This window comes from Humulus lupulus, chromosome 4 (assembly GCF_963169125.1).
Source record: "Humulus lupulus chromosome 4, drHumLupu1.1, whole genome shotgun sequence".
Lineage (NCBI taxonomy): Eukaryota > Viridiplantae > Streptophyta > Magnoliopsida > Rosales > Cannabaceae > Humulus > Humulus lupulus.
Genome location: NC_084796.1, coordinates 45,356,686 through 45,373,233, shown reverse-complemented (window position 1 = coordinate 45,373,233; position 16,548 = coordinate 45,356,686). Strand labels below are relative to the sequence as shown.

At 34.5% G+C, this 16,548-nt stretch overlaps 1 pseudogene; it reads left to right on the top strand.

Moving 5' to 3' along the window:
- Positions 1 to 1,906: 1,906 nt before the first annotated feature.
- LOC133830386 (uncharacterized) lies at positions 1,907 to 14,691 on the top strand (annotated as a pseudogene).
- The last annotated feature ends 1,857 nt before the right edge of the window (positions 14,692 to 16,548 follow it).

The following is a 16,548-nucleotide window of genomic DNA, read 5'->3' as shown; positions in this document are numbered from 1 at the left end:
CGGCTTAACCCTCATGTCCGATTGCAACAAACATTAACCCACCCTTGATGGGACCTTTATGTTGTTAATGTTGAAACTATTCCCTTATCGAATGACTTGTTCTGACCCATTGAACTCTACGCTCGATGTAAACGAGTTTTGAGTTGGGTTTCCATCATTGGGGAATTTATTTGTCAATGAGTTTTAGTCCCATCCCTTTATTTTTAGAACTAACCAAATCTCTCCGAAGAGGTTTGGTAAACGGATCCACTAAGTTCTCACATGATTTCACATATGAAATTGATATGATACTCTTATCAATCAATTCCCTCACATAGTCATGTCTTAGACTTATATGTCTAGACTTCCCATTATAAATTTTGTTGTAAGCTCTAATCAAAGTGACTTGATTATCATAATGTATCAAAATTGTCGATACATCAACAATGGTTTTCAAAATCTCCAACATGAGATCTCTTAGCCACTCGACCTCTTCCCTGATTGCTGCTAGAGCTACAAATTTAAACTCCATGGTTGATTGATAGATATATGTTTGTTTCTTAGAACTCTAAGAAATCGCTCCCCCACCAAGGGTGAACACCCAACCGGTTGTGGAGAGATTATATCCTACACTAGATATCCAACTTGCGTCGGAATATCCCTCGAGTACCTTAGGAAACTTAGAATATTGGAGGCATAACTCTTTTGTTAAGGTATCCAAATACTCTTTCAATGACCTTACAATATAAGCTACTTAGGTTGGTAGGAATCCTACTTAGTTTACTAACCCTAAATGCAATGTCCTCTCTAGTACAATGAATGACATACATAAAACTCGCAATTGCACTTGCTTACTCTAGTTGAGCCACCGCTCTCCCTTAATTATTTTCAAGCTTTTGACCTTGTTCGAAGGGCGTATTTGGCTCTTTGATATTAAGATGAATAGCTTGTCAAACATTTTCTCAACATAATGAGCTTGACCTCAGGCATACCCATCAACATTTTTTCTAACTTTAATACCTAATATGGAATCAACTTCTCCAAGGTTCTTCATCTTGAAGTTAGAAGATAGAATCCTCTTCGTTTCTATTACATATTTCATGTAATTACTCAATATCAACATATAGACACACGAAGATGACAAAGTCATCAAAAGTCTTAGAGTATAAGCACTTGTCCGCACTATTGTGTCTAAACTCATCCATAACAATGGCCTCGTCAAACTTCTCATGCCATTGTTTTGGTGCTTGTTTTAAACCATATAATGATGTAACAAGCCTACACACTTTATGTTTATTTTCCCTTACAACAAACTCTTCCAGTTGTTCCATGTACACCTCATCATCGAGGTTGCCATTTAGGAATGCCATTTTGACATCCATTTGATGAACATATAGGTCATGTATTGATGATAAGGCAAACAATAATCTTATAAATATTGTCCTTACTACCGGTGCATAGGTATCAAAATAATCTATGCCCTCCTTTTGTCTAAACCCTTTGGCCACCAATGTTGCCTTATAGGCTTTAATGATCCCATTAGTGTTGTATTTATTTTGAAATACCCACTTACAACCTATAGGCTTTGATCCTTGTGGTAGATCAATAATCTCCCAATATTGGTTAGACATAATTGAATCCATCTCATCATTTATTGCCACTTTCCAAAGGTTAGAGTCGCTTGAGGACATAACTTCTTGGAAAGTTTTATGATCATCCTCCACTTGAAGTACCATAGAATACTTCCAAGTAACTCCCTTATAGTTTCCCTCTACTAGGTAAAGTCTCCACTTGAGAGGTTTCATTTTGTTATCCAATCTCTTTGAGCCCACTACAAGAAAAACTAATTTTCACAACACATGGTTATATGACTATTGAAAAAGTATTATAAAAGCTAGTTAAAAAAATGGGACATAAAATGCGCTATAGCGTAAAATTGGCGGGTAAGTGAATTTATTTAGAGGGAACTGAAAACATATATCTTTATTTTTTTTCTACTTCTCTCTCTCGTGTTCTCCTCTATCTCGCCCAAATCACTCTCCCTCTGATAGCTTCTCTCATCTTTATCACATTCATCTTCTCTTACATCTAGATTCTAGTTAGTGTAGAGCTCAAGAAACGTGGCAGTGGCAATGGTGAATCGGAGAAAGGCGTGGTCGATTTGGCGAGTCAGGCTCACCTGATGGAGAAGGAAGATGCGGAGAGGTCTGGGAAGGAGAGGAAGGAGTTCGAGGAGAGGGAGAAGGCCTAGCTCAAGGCCATGGAGATGAAAAGGAAGAAGATGGAAGAACAAGAAGAATATGAGGAACAACGAAAGAAGGCACTGGACGAAGAGTCTCAGAAACAGCAGGTACTCTCTTTTTCCTCTCTCTATCTATCTTCCCACACCGCCGCCCATACCGGCAGCCACCGCCTCCCACCGTCGGCTTTTCCGACCATTTATCTCTTCTCATCCTTCCCTCTCCTCCACTATCCCTTACCCAGAAAATTAAAAAATTAACAAAGCAAAACAAAAGAGAGATTTTTTCGGTGTGTACTTTATTAAACAGTTTTGTGTGTGTTTTTATCTAGGGATTTATCTCGTATCTTTATCTTGAGTTCTTCCTAGGGTTTTATTCTGAATAATTTGAGAAGAGGGAAGAAAACAAAAGTTTGAAAAAGTTCTTAAAAAATATAGACAAAAAAAAAGTAGAAGGTTGAGTTTTGTTTTGGATTTAGAGATGGCCCAAGTTCAGGTTCAGCCTCAGAATGCGGCTCCCGGAGCTAACGCTGATGCGGCCAATGGTGGGAACAACCAATTCGTGACCACGTAGCTGTATGTTGGAGATCTTGACCAAAGTGTCACGGATCCACAGCTCTATGACCTGTTTAACCAGATGGGTCAGGTGGTTTCAGTTAGGGTTTGTAGGGACTTGACCAGCCGAAGATCACTTGGTTATGGATATGTCAATTATAGCAACCCCCAAGATGGTTAGTCCTTATTTCTTTCTTATATGGATAGTCCTTATTTCTTTCTTATAGTTATTATTTTAGGTAAAACAAAAATTCTTTGAAGGGCATTTTTATGAAATTTTTAGCTGAGTTTAATTAAAAAAAATTATTGTATAATGTTACTGTATTAATTGTTTGTTGTGAGAGAGCTGAATGATATTACACGTTTATCGTATATTTGTTATAGTGCTCCTTTATGTCCGTTTATAGCTTGGACCTGATATTTTATTTGCGCTATATCAATGAATTACGGACTCACTGATTGGAGAGAAAGAGTTTTATTGATATTACGATGAGTAAATTATAAAGGTCATCTATTTATTTGTTTATTTTTTTGGGTACAGAAAATGAGGGAAATTAAGGAGTGTAACTTGAAAATGGGTTTGGTCGCATAGCTTGCAGTGGTGGTTCACATGAGGGTCCTTAATTATTCAGTGGCATTAGTGGGATGGACAAGGGAATGTGGTGATGGAGCTTATGATAGGAATGCTTATGCTTATATAAGTGTTTAAAGGTTTTTATTTGGTTGTTGGGTGGAATTAATAGTGCTTGTGGCACTGAAATTACATAATATTGAATGATGTGTGTTTTCTTATGTAGTTGCATATTAAGGTTGTAACTCGTACTCTGTTCCGGCTGGTGTTGTGTCTAGGAGAACTTACGTTCTACACATTTTTCTCTTTCATAAACAATAATTTAAAACAGAGAGATGGAAAGGTAGTCTAACTATAGATTGGCATGCTATCAAGGAAACTAAATTTGAATCATTCATCTAATGAACATTGTTTTTTTCCCTTCCCCTTCTATATATATTTTTTTGGCTACAAAAAGAGCATAGTGAAAATAAGACTGAAAATAGCTATTCCTATTTGGCATTGGCTGGCCTAAACTCTTAGTCTGTTGCCAAGTTGTTGGTAGCTATTTAGACAGCTTCTGTTCTGGCTGAGCTAGCTATGATGTTCTTCTTTAATAAGCATTAGTAATATGAAATCTGCAAAAATGTTATCATATTAAGCCACAAAAAATTTGTTGTGATATATGTTGATAAGAGCGAATCAATTAGACTGTTGCTATGGAAATAAACTTATCATGTCTTTCTCCACCATCTTTTGCAGTCCTTATTTGTTCTTACAAATTTAGTTGAATTGATGACAGCTGCGATGGCTTTGGAAATGCTGAACTTTTCTCTTTTAAATGAAAGGCCAACTAGGGTTATGTACTCTCACCGTGATCCTAGTATTCACAAAAGTGGGGCTGGCAATATTTGTATCAAGGTATTTGTGTGTATTATCTAATTTTGTGTTTTGCTGCAACTTTAAAACGTCATAGCTATCTGCTGTGCTTACTTTATATATTATTTTCTCTTGTTGGGACTAACTTTTATTATTGTAAAATTGGTTACAGAAAACATTCCAACTATGGTTCATAATTGTCCAGTGTGTTTAAATTTGACATTTATTATGTTTGAACCCTTAATTGCATGAGTTTTTGGAGCAACCAATTATTTCTCCTTAACAATTGATAGTTTGTTGAGTTTATTATCCTGAGTGGAGTTGTTTGGATGGTGATGATAACTTCTAGAGGTTTGTGATTTTCTATAGAATTTTATAAAAAAAAATGCACCTAGCTTGAACTTTAATTTAAACACGTTAAAAGAAAGATTATAATTTTAGTAGATGTTTTCCTTGATAAGATACTCATATTGCTCTTACACTGGCAAACCACTCATAGTGGAGCAGATCAGCAATAGAAACTCAAAGGCTAAATGGGTTTTAGTGAGAAATGGACGATACTCTCTTTTATGTAGCCTTTAGTTAGACTTAAAAGTGGGCAACATGTAGTTTTAAAATTTTAAGAGTGCAAGTAGCATTGTTGATTGGACTTTTATAGCCTTTACATACTCTTTACAGACTACAATGATACACATATCTGATTGGCTTTCAGTAATTTCAATAGCATCAGTTTTATGATTATGTTGATATATTTAATGGTCAGAACTGTTAAATTAATGTACCAAGAAACTTTTGCTCATTTCTGTTTTTATATTCTTTGTATTTTGTATGCACAAACTTATGAATGCCTTGGTGTCTATATTCTTTTTTGTTTTTTATTATTTTTCATGGGTAGCTTGGCACATATTGTTTGTGACATGTTTTTATCACAGGTTGGACTCTTATTATGATCACAAGTTAAGATTGTAAACTCTCTTATGTTTAAGATATTCACTTTGGCAAGTGATGACCGATATATGATTTTTTGTAGTTTTTATTTGAATGAGTGCATTGAATTTTTTGTAATCCTTTGCTTGCAGATCCTTTTTCAATGGCACCGCAGAAAGCTCTTGAAACAATTGGGAAAAATTTGAGTGCTCAGTATGAAAGGTGGAAACAAAGGGTGAGGATATTATTGGCTTGTACAGAGTTCATATAATATTGTCTTAGATTTAATTTTATTTACCTTTGAAGATCTTTGAGCAGGCACGATATAAGGCCCAGCCTGATCCTACTCTTGGTGAAGTGAAGAAACTTTGTAATACATGTCGCCGATATGCCAAGTCTGAGAGGGTCCTATTTCATTATAATGGCCATGGTGTGCCTAAGCCGACTTCTAGTGGTGAAATTTGGGTTTTCAATAAGGTCTTCTATTTCTTTGAAACTCTTTTATGTGGTTTAATTTAAGGTCAATCACTAGAGTCTTGCTTGGTTTCTCACCAATGTTATTGGTACTACAGAGTTATACACAGTATATCCCTTTGCCAATCAATGACCTTGATTCCTTGTTGAAGACACCCTCCATATATATTTTTGATTGCTCTGCGGCTGGGAATATTGTGAATGCTTTTATTGAGGTAAAGCTTTAACTCAAAACCAATGTTTAAAAAAGCGTATTTGAGGCGCGCCTTGAGGCTAGCCTCACTGTGAGGCGTAAAAAAACAGTTTCAGGGCTTAAGCCCTGGTTTGATCCCTAGAGGCTTATGCCTCTGTGATGTGAGGCTGTCAAAGTGGACAGCCTTGAGGCTTTTTTGTGAGGCTTAAACCTCACATCAGTACCAGTTTTGGGCATTTTCAGACCATATTTTAAAGTCCAAATTTAGGGTTTTTAATTTAAAATTTAGGCCCATTTCACACTTTAAAACAAAGAAAAGTAAAGGCCCAATTCTTTTAATTAGAAACCCTAAAACCTTATTTCTCTAATATCATTTCTTCTACCCTAAAACACACGGTAGCACACTTCTCTTCCTTCTCCTCTCTTCTTCAGCAGCACACAGCAGTGACAGCCCACTTCTTCTTCTTCTCCTCTCTTCTTCGGCAGCACACAACACACTTCTTCTTCTTCTTCAGCAGCACACAGGCAGATAGCTTACTGCCCTACTGCCAGCCAAGAAACTCCATTGTTAGGTATTTTTTTAACATTTTTTTCCTTTGATAAAACTCTTGCTCTTTCTGTTACACTTGGAACTTAGACCTTTTTTCTTCTACCATTTCTTTTCTGTTATGTGTAGATTTTAAAATGATTAGAAGCTCACAAAAAAATATTGTTGGAGGAGCTAGTAGTGGTGATGGTACTAATAATACTAGTGGAGGGACTCATTCAAAATCAAACAGAAAAGATCCCGCTTGGAATCATGGTACTGAGATTGAGTTAGGAGAAGAAGGGAGTAAGAAAAATTATATTTATCTTGAATGTAAATATTGCAAAAAAATTATCAAGGGAGGTGTTAAGAGATTAAAGGATCACTTGGCACATACTAGGAAGAATGTAGCACCATGTAAGGAAGTACCCAATGAAGTTAAGAATGAATTTATTGAGTACTTGAAGCAATGTTTATTGAAAAAACAAGTTGCACAAATGAATATTGAAGAAATGATTGAGACAGGTTCTTACTTTAAGAAAGATGGTTCACAAATGGCTCCCATTTCTACTAGAGGTGTTCGGGGGCCAATGGATAGATTTGTGGCGAATGTGGGTGGTGATGATGGGCATTTTAAAGATGGGACAGCTACTGAAATATGTCGTATAACTCCAAAAAATGACAAGGAAATGCGTAATAAAGTTTGTATAGACATTGGTAGATGTTTCTATGAGAATGCCCTACCTTTTAATTTGGCTAATAGCCATTCTTTCATTAACATGTGTCGTTCTATTGGTAATTATGGTCGGGGATTGAAGCTTCCTAGTACGTATGAGCTTAGGACTTGGATATTGAAGGAAGAGCTAAAGACCACTGATGCTATAGTTGAGGACATTAAAAAGACATGGCCACAAACCGGAGTTTCAATAATGTCTGATGGGTGGTCTGACATTAGAAATAGAAACATAATCAATATCTTGGTCAATAATCCTAGTGGCACTGTTTTTTTGAAAAGTATCGATGCCTCTTCATTCATTAAAGATGCCAAAATGAGATGTTGGATGATGTTATCGAAGAAATTGGAGAACATCTTGTTATTCAAGTGGTTACCGACAATGCAGGTGCTTACAAAGCAGTAGGCACATTATTAATGGAGAAAAGAAAGCATCTCTATTGGACTCCATGTGCTGCGCATTGTCTTGATTTAATGCTTGAAAAAATTGGAGAACTACCACAGCATAAGAATGCCCTGCTCAAAGCAAAAAAACTGAGTAAATTTATTCACAACCACCCATGGGTACTGAGCTTGACAAGAAAGTTTGCCAAAAGGGATATTCTAAGACCAGTTGCCACAAGATTTGCAACTGCATTTTTAACATTGCAAAGCGTTTATCAACTGCATTCTGAAGAGTGGGCAAGTTGTGCTTGGGCATCAAAACCAGAAGGGAAAGAGGCAAGGAAAATAGTTTTAAAGAACAAGAATTTTTGGCAAAGTGTGGTTTATGCTATTAAGACCACAAAACCTTTGGTTGAAGTGTTGAGATTAGTTGATGCTGATAAAGAACCTGCTATGGGTTTTCTCTATAATGCCATGGATTTAGCTAAGGAAAAGATAGCTCATAACTTAGGTGAAGAAGAAAAAGATTACAAAGAGATATGGGATATCATAGATGACAAATGGGAATCTCAGTTGCATCGATATTTGCATGCTGCCGCATACTTTTTGAATCCCCGTTGTCAATATGCACCAGGATTTTCCAATCATCCAGAGGTCAAGTTGGGTTTGTTTCATTGTATGGACAAGCTTATACCAAACCCTGAAGAAAGAGAGAAAGTTGACCTCCAATGTAGCATTTTTCGCAACAAGGAAGGGTTCTTTGGATTCACCCAAGCCAAACAAACATTTGAAAAACGATCTCCTGGTAATTAAATTTTATAAGTCTTAACTCTATTTCTAGTCTTTATAAGTTTATTATATTTTTGTAGTATGTATAGTATACTTAATTGTTTTTTATAATCTAAAATTTTTAGTGAAATGGTGGATTCAATTTGGGGATGGCACTCCGGAGTTACAAAAGTTTGCAATTAAAATATTGGGTCTTACTTGCTCATCATCGGGATGTGAGCGAAATTGGAGCGCTTTCAATCAAGTTCATACAAAAAGAAGAAATCGGTTGACTACTCTAAGAATGCATTCTTTGGTGTATATCATGTTTAACAAAAGATTGAAGGATAGACATTTGAAGTTGAAATCTCTATCAAATGTGGATGATGGTTTGGTGATTGATGAGGAGATGCCATCAGATGATGAATGGGTCGTTGATGAAGATGGAAATTTTGAAGACATACAAAAGCCAAATGATGAGGACCTTGGAGTTGATAGAGGAACAGGATCAAGTTCTAGAGGAGGTTCGTAAACTCTACTCTGTGTGTTTAATTTAGCAGCCTATGATAATTAGTTGTTGACTTATTTTTTATTATTTTTCTATTTTAGTGAAAAGGAAGAGGGTAGTAGACTTGGATGAAGATGAATAGGAGGATATTGGTGGTGATAATGAAGAGGGTGGTGGTGATGAGAGGAATATACAATATGACGATTCTTCAAGCGATGATGAGTTGGAGTTGAACGATGATTTCTAAATCACCTTCATCATTTACTACTCAAGTTTATTTTAGGATAGTTTAATCTAGCATTCTAGTTCTAGAAACAAAACTTTTATCTTTAAATTATAATTTTATCCAAGTTTATGTTTGAGTTGTATGACACATTTTATGGTATGCTAAACTTTTATGAGACATTGAGTGTTTTATTTTATGATTTATAATTTCTAATTATTAACTATATATTTTTAGGTATCTAAAATATTTTTTTTTAATTAAAAATTTAAGGCTTACGCCTCAATACGCCTCAAGGCATACGTTTCGCTTCACAAAACAAAAACGCCTCGAGGCTTAAAAACGTCTTTTTAAACATTGCTCAAAACTATAATGAATTGATATATGTATTGATAATTAAGGTGCTACGTGACAAGAATTCATTATCTCTAATTCAGATATTTATATATAAATATATATATGTATATATAGTGACTTGATTTGATGGTTTGGCAGCTTCATGATTGGGTTGCTTCTAGCTCCTCTGAATCCACAAGGGATTGCATTCTCCTTGGAGCTTGTGAAGTACATGAGACTCTTCCACAAAGTGTTGAATTTCCTGCAAATGTGTTTACGTCTTGTCTCACAACACCTATTACGATGGCTTTGAGATGGTGAGCTTCTTTCCTTGTTCGTCTGTTAGGATCACCTATCGCGTTTATGCATCTTTATTTGAGATCATGCAGTTTTCTGGTTTTGCCTTGTGGTGTTTATTCCATATTGGCTGCTTCCTAGTTATTTTTAGTTTGTCAGTTGAAAGTTTTTTAGCTGTGCTGTTTGTTTAATGTTGTAGGAAGTTAGAAATGGCAGTACTTTCTGATTAGCATGATTAGTGATACTATAGTGTACTGTGCATGATTAGCATGCTATGAGACTGTATTATATTTTATGTACTTGTACAAATGTATGTATTTCCATGCTTAAGGCATACATTCATTAGAATGTCGTTTGTGGATTCTGCTTACATTATATAACCATATTTTGACTATGTCAATCCTTTAGGCTTTCCTCAAGCGTTTGGATTTGTGCTTATCTCATTATTTGTTTTTATTTCTTCTTTCAAATTTGTGATCAGTTTCGGATGGGTGCATTGTGTAACTATCAGATTTTGCTTGGTTTTATTTTCAGATGGAATTTACAGTTGCTGATAGATTTTTGGGACCAAGGACTAGTTCTTTTGTTAATTTTTGAAGATGTTTCATTTTTCATCTTTTATATTCGATGATAATGCATAAGAAAGTTTACATGTTTAATAAACATATGACAGTACACACACACATGCATCACATAGTTTTGACTAGCGGTCATCATTTTAAACAGTTTATGCATTTAGCCTTGTTCACTTCATGAAGACCTTAAAATAATAATATAAATAGATAAGTATTTATCTTAGTTTTCTATTTTCTTCTTTTGAAGTTTTCAATGTATCATTTAAGAAAAAACTGCAAGTTTGTTGTTGTGGTGGCAAGAACTTTTACTCTGTTATGGGATAGATTTAGTACCAAAACTAATATAAATGTCTGCTTCTATGTTGGTTTTCTGCTAGCATGAACTAAAGTCTATAAGATGCAGCATCAGGAATAGATATGATATGGTCTTATTGTGGCTACTTTAACTTTTACCTAAATAAGTTTTTATATATATATAAAAAAATAAATTATACATGTATATGTATAATATTTTTCCAATCAGGACATTTTTTCTCTATAAATATTAGGTTGACAAACAAGATCTATAGAAATACCTAGAGACTAGAATATTAGGCGCATGTATAACTATGATATTTTGAAATGGTCAGAGGGACATATTATATTATGACAATTTCTTACAGAATAAGCCAGAAGGATAGGTTGTCTTTTGAAATGGATAGTGGACATATTATTGGTTTACTTCTGCATGGTATATTTTGTTACTCTTGTGGAGTGGTAGGAATTCTTCTCAGTTGGTCATATTAGTTGGCAAGTTGCATTTTCACTATAACTTATATACTTAAATCCTATGCTTATTTACTATCATTGCTATTATTGCTATTTTAGCTTTAAGATCTGTAAAATTAAATTAAAGGTTTTAACCGAACACTCGGGGAAAAGTATGAATTGCTACTTTTGTTTCCCTCTAATTCATTTTGAGAGCATGTGAACACTTGATAATAAGATAACAACACCTTGACTTAGATTATACTCCGGTAATAGTGTGTTATTTTTCAACTATAATGATATTAATAATTGAGTTATTATTATTATTTAACAATTGAAATTGCAGACAACCTGGCTGGGTTTGAATATGCAGGGATTTGACTATAATGTAAAGAAATATTGATGAATCTCACAGCAAGTAAAGAAATTTGTATGGATTCTCAGTTTTTATATCCACCACGACGTCATTTTCTCTGCTCTTTTAACTGTTAATTGAAATATATTCAATAGGACCCTATTAATAATTACTATTCTCTGCTATGATTATTTGTGTGTGTGGTGCACAATGTTTTAGTAGTGTTGTAAAAGCAGCCAAGACCAGAAGACACTGCATCTGTTTTTGTTTCGTTTTGGCAAAATCACTCTAAATGCATAATGAGTTTCTTGATGTTTTACAATTCAGCCCTTAAAAAAAAGCTATCAAGTCTTAAGTTCTATAAATAGTAGCAATTAGTTTCTTATTATTTATTTTTTCACAAATTTCATAATTTATTAAGAAAAAAAGTATTTAATCCTAAATTTTAGAGATCATAAAAGACAAAGGTTGATGGCTGCATATATAAGAATATATAATCATCTTTGTTATATTAGTTAATTAAGTCTCCTTGAAATGTTATTGGAATGAAAATAAGAAAATTCACTTGTACTATTTTCAATTACTTTGCAAAGTTGTCTGATAACAATGTTAGCTTTTGACGGGGTAAAATGTTTGACAATTATTAAGATGTGAACTTAATTTCTAATTATGATTTAATGGATGAATATGATGCTCAGCATATAGATAATTGGTCTGAACTATGAATCGATTTATTTCGAAAGATAATAATCAATATCTCAGTATATTCTATATAAATTGGTGCTAGAGTTATCTTATGAATAATCAATACCTCAATAAAGTATTGTGTTGCTTTTTGGGTGAAGATGTTAATAATACTTTATTTATTTAAAGTATTTTTTAAAAATATATATGTATATATATTACGTATGTTGGTTTCTATATGTGTATTTATTAATTTTATTTGCTCAAAAAATGTTTGTTGTGTTTACAGTAACCATAGGTAGATGATAACAATGGTGTAACTTTTATATATATGATCAACCAGTTTTTTATGTATATTCCAATAATATGACTCTTTGAAAGTTTGAAGAGACATCAACTGTGACCAACTTGGTTATTGGGATTGGATTTGGATGGACAAATTATAAATAGACGACTCAACTATACATCCAATTATATTTCGTTGCTATCCTAAGATGGGAAATTGGTTTCTCCTTTGGGTTATACTTCTTCTTTCTCATTCTCTAATCCATTCATCTTCATTATCTCCTTTACCTTCTCCCTTGTGTCATTATGCTGACAGCTCTGCTTTGCTACAGTTCAGAAACTCATTTTCCATCAATCTTCCTGAATATTTTTTAGTTTTTATATATTATCATATATATAGTTATATATATAGAGAGAGAATGAATGTAGGCCAGATTTATCTGTTGGATTGGATGTCCTGTATTTTTCATTATGTATAGTTGGAGTGGAGTGGAGTGCAAAGACTATAGATTAAGACCTGAAAACAATAATATTCCTTGGATTTGGAACAAGTGTAAGTAGAGCTATACACTACAGGTCTACAGCCACAGGGTCATCAAAGCTCATCATGGCATGGGGTTCAATGGAAGAAGAAACAAAAACAAAACTAGGAGAAGGGACAGTAGAGCGAAAGTAACATTGTATGGACTCACAAGTCACAGCATGGGAACCCATCTCCAGATATTGACTTTGAATTTGAAAGTTTGCTCAATTTTGAAAGCTTCCCATCTCTAGATTCCAATTCTGGGATTGGAAGGATTACCAAATCAAGATGGAAAACTCAAACTATTTCTTGGAATTTGGAAGAGATCTACAGACATTAAGGACGTTTGTCTGTTCTTTTGCATTAAAAAGTGGTAAATAGACCAGGTTTCTTATGTTTGTCATAATGGACTCACTCTCCAAGTTTTTTTTCGGCCAAGCTCAAAAGGCCAAAATAGTTAGCTCTCTTATTTTGGTACTCAATATGTGTCTTTTCATGTTTCTGTTAAAATAATTAAAATATTTAAAAACTCTAGTAAATAGATAATCAACATCACCCACATGGACATAGACACGTATATGATATATATATATATATAGAAATACTTGTATTGACAAAAAATCTTGTCTTTTTTATTACTACTATTGCCAAATTCATCTTTGTCTCTTTGCTTGCATTATTCATTTTACTTTCATACCATGTTCCTTGAGTTTTTTTTAGTAATGTTAATACAAACTGTGACTTTAATTTTCAATTAATGCATGTAAATAATAGAAGTACTAAAGGTCCCCTGTTGTAATATATATATATATATATATATATATATATGGCAGTCCACATTCTACTTATACTTCATCAACAGTTTCTAGTGCTACACTAGTGTAACATCCTTGTAGTTTGACTCATTACAAATTGATGGAGTTATGTTTGTTGTATAAAAAGAAGATATGAACACCTGATCTTTTTAGTGAAGTGATTTCTGCTTACATTCTTCGTGCCTATAAACAGATTACCCTAGTTTCTAGAGGTTGCCGGGTTGGTATTAACAGATGATTTGAACATTTGAGCTGTAAGTTCGTGTGTAGATGTTTTCTGATGTGTTTATTTCAATGTTTAGCATCCACCGCTATCTTTAGTTTTATAACAAGACCTGCACTTAGGTGTAATATATGGGTCTTTGCCTATCAGTTTATATGTATGGATTATAGATTTGATCTGACCAACTGGTTTATTAGTTCTTTTAGTTTTTGAGAATTTTGTTATTCTGCTGATGTTAATGGAGGCTGAAAGTTCAGTTCTGATAGTTCTACCAAATTTTTCTTTCATCTCTTGATGTTTCCGATCTTGCTTCTTCCTTCTGAGACTTGTAATCGTACTATTCAGTGGTTTTTAATGCAATTTTTCTTTGTTATTTGACTTTCTTTCTGTTCCCAAAATCGTATTTGGATTCCCATTGATTGGATGGTAGCAGTTTCATGATGCATCTTGTTTCTCAGGTTTTGCAGACGCTCATTACTACATGAATCTCTTGATGAGTCGCTAATTGATAAAATCCCGGGCCGCCAAAGTGACCGCAAAACACTTCTGGGGGAATTAAATTGGATTTTCACTGCAGTGACTGATACCATTGCATGGAAAGTTCTGCCACATGGTAAAATTTGAAGAATGCCTTTTATACCTATCTATAGGTGTTACAGAGCTGCTTCTGTAACACGGAGTTTATGACAGAGGAGCTACAGTGTCCTGAATTTTTAATATGTACAGTTTATGATTGTTTGTTTCTTAGAATTTTTTCCCTTAGCTTGATTTTTTTTATGGATATTTGGAGACTATGGAAAGAGATCTAGTTCAACCGTAGAGTGACAAACAAGTTATTAATTGTGGTACTTCTCTTTTGTTGGCCATTTTGTGAGAAGATCAAGGATGAATGATATGATATTTCATGACTTCATTAGTTTTTCTTTTATGTTTTATTTACCAGATTCAACAAGTTAAGTGCAAAAGAAAATCTGATTTGCAAGGCTTTGGTGTGTTGACAATCGGAAGATTATGAATTTCTACCTTTACTTTTGAATATGCAACTGTTTAAAACTATTTTGTTGACTATTGTGAGAATTTTTTTTTTATGTTAATTAGACAGTGTTGAATATCTTTAGACGTTTGGATTATTTTTTAAATAATCTTGTATGTATTTTGACACAATTATTTGATTATGTGTTAAGAACTATGTAATTGGTATTCAAAAATATATTTGTACAATGTTAAGAGTGTTTTAAGTATATTAAATGAAGCAGGTTTGAATTAAAGAAATAAAAAATAATTATAATGTACAGGTTTATATAATAATAATTCAAGCTTGTCCAAATATTAGAATAATACAAAAAATGTGTTATGATCTCTTTTACAATAACACTGGCTTATAAGCATAAAATTATGTTATGCAAACTATTTTCTATAATGCAAAGTGTGTTATTATAAAGTGTATCATAACACTACTTTATAAGTACAAAAAAGTGTTATATAATCTACTTATAAATAGCATAATGAAATATTTATCTACCTATAAATTTTACACAACAAAAGTGTTATCGTAGGCTATACCATAACACATGTCTATAACTATGGAAAAGTGTTATGTAAAGCGCTCCGACTTACTAGAACACCGCTTTTCTTAACACATCAAAAAATGTTATAGTATATATTTGATAATACTTTTTCGGTCTTATTGAAAGTATTTTTTCTTGTAGTGGCCTTTGGATTCTTATAGGCAATGTCAGTTGTTTACCGAGTTTTTCGGAAACGAATACGAACGGAATAATAAAAAGACAAGACCTATAGAAATGCAGAAATGTAAATAAACAAACAGTGTTTTTACGTGGTTCAGGCGTTAACGAGCCCTAGTCCACGAGTCGATGTTATTATACTTGTAGAGAATAACAGTCAAACAGCTGGTGTATAAGGAACTCACAACCTCACAGTGTTTCTCTCGGGTTCTCTTGGAGAAGATGAAGCTAGAGAGATTTTAGTAGAGTTCTTGCTATGTGATTTGTTGGCCGTCCCTCCTATTGTAAAATGAGGGGGTCTTTATAGCTAGGGTTTTGGATTAGGGTTTTTCTCTACTCACATGAGTCTTAATTACACCAGCCATAAATAGGGGATACAATTACCGTAGTCACCTGGCTACCAGGCTCTATGTGGGTATATTTACGTGAAAGTATGGGGAATGCACAAAGGCAGCCGTCTTTTCCAAGTTGTCAGCGGAACAGTAGGCGAAATAGTACTTTTAGGCGTGTTGGGATGTGTGCGGCTTTGACCTGTCGGGCGTGTCAGGCGGGATTCTGTGTCAGGCGGATATCATTCCAACTATGCCTCCTCCATGACTCGACCGCCTGATCTTGTTCCGTGCAAGGCACGGAACTGTTTCCGCGAAGACCACTTGAAGAGCTTCTCCTGGAAGGAGCTTCCCCGAAGGATACCCCTTCGGGAGTCCGGGAGAGTTGACGAGCTTCCGTGTCGCGTTCTCTTGAAAGAGTAATCTGGACACTAAACGGGAGAGGCGAAGCCTTTCTGTCCATCCGCGAGCTCTGGTCACCTACCGTGAAAGACATTGATAATTCTGCTTCCCCGAGGATATCCATCTAAATGCTATCCGGAAATCTGGATAACATTTACCCCCCAAGGTCACGGAGCTTTGAGAGATCCGGGAGCTTGTACAGTCCTCCGGGTATTCCGGTTTCTTAGATTAGGCGAGGGGCCACCTCCTGTGTTCCTGGAAGGGTTCCTTTTTCCCGCCTGAGTGTTAGTATGA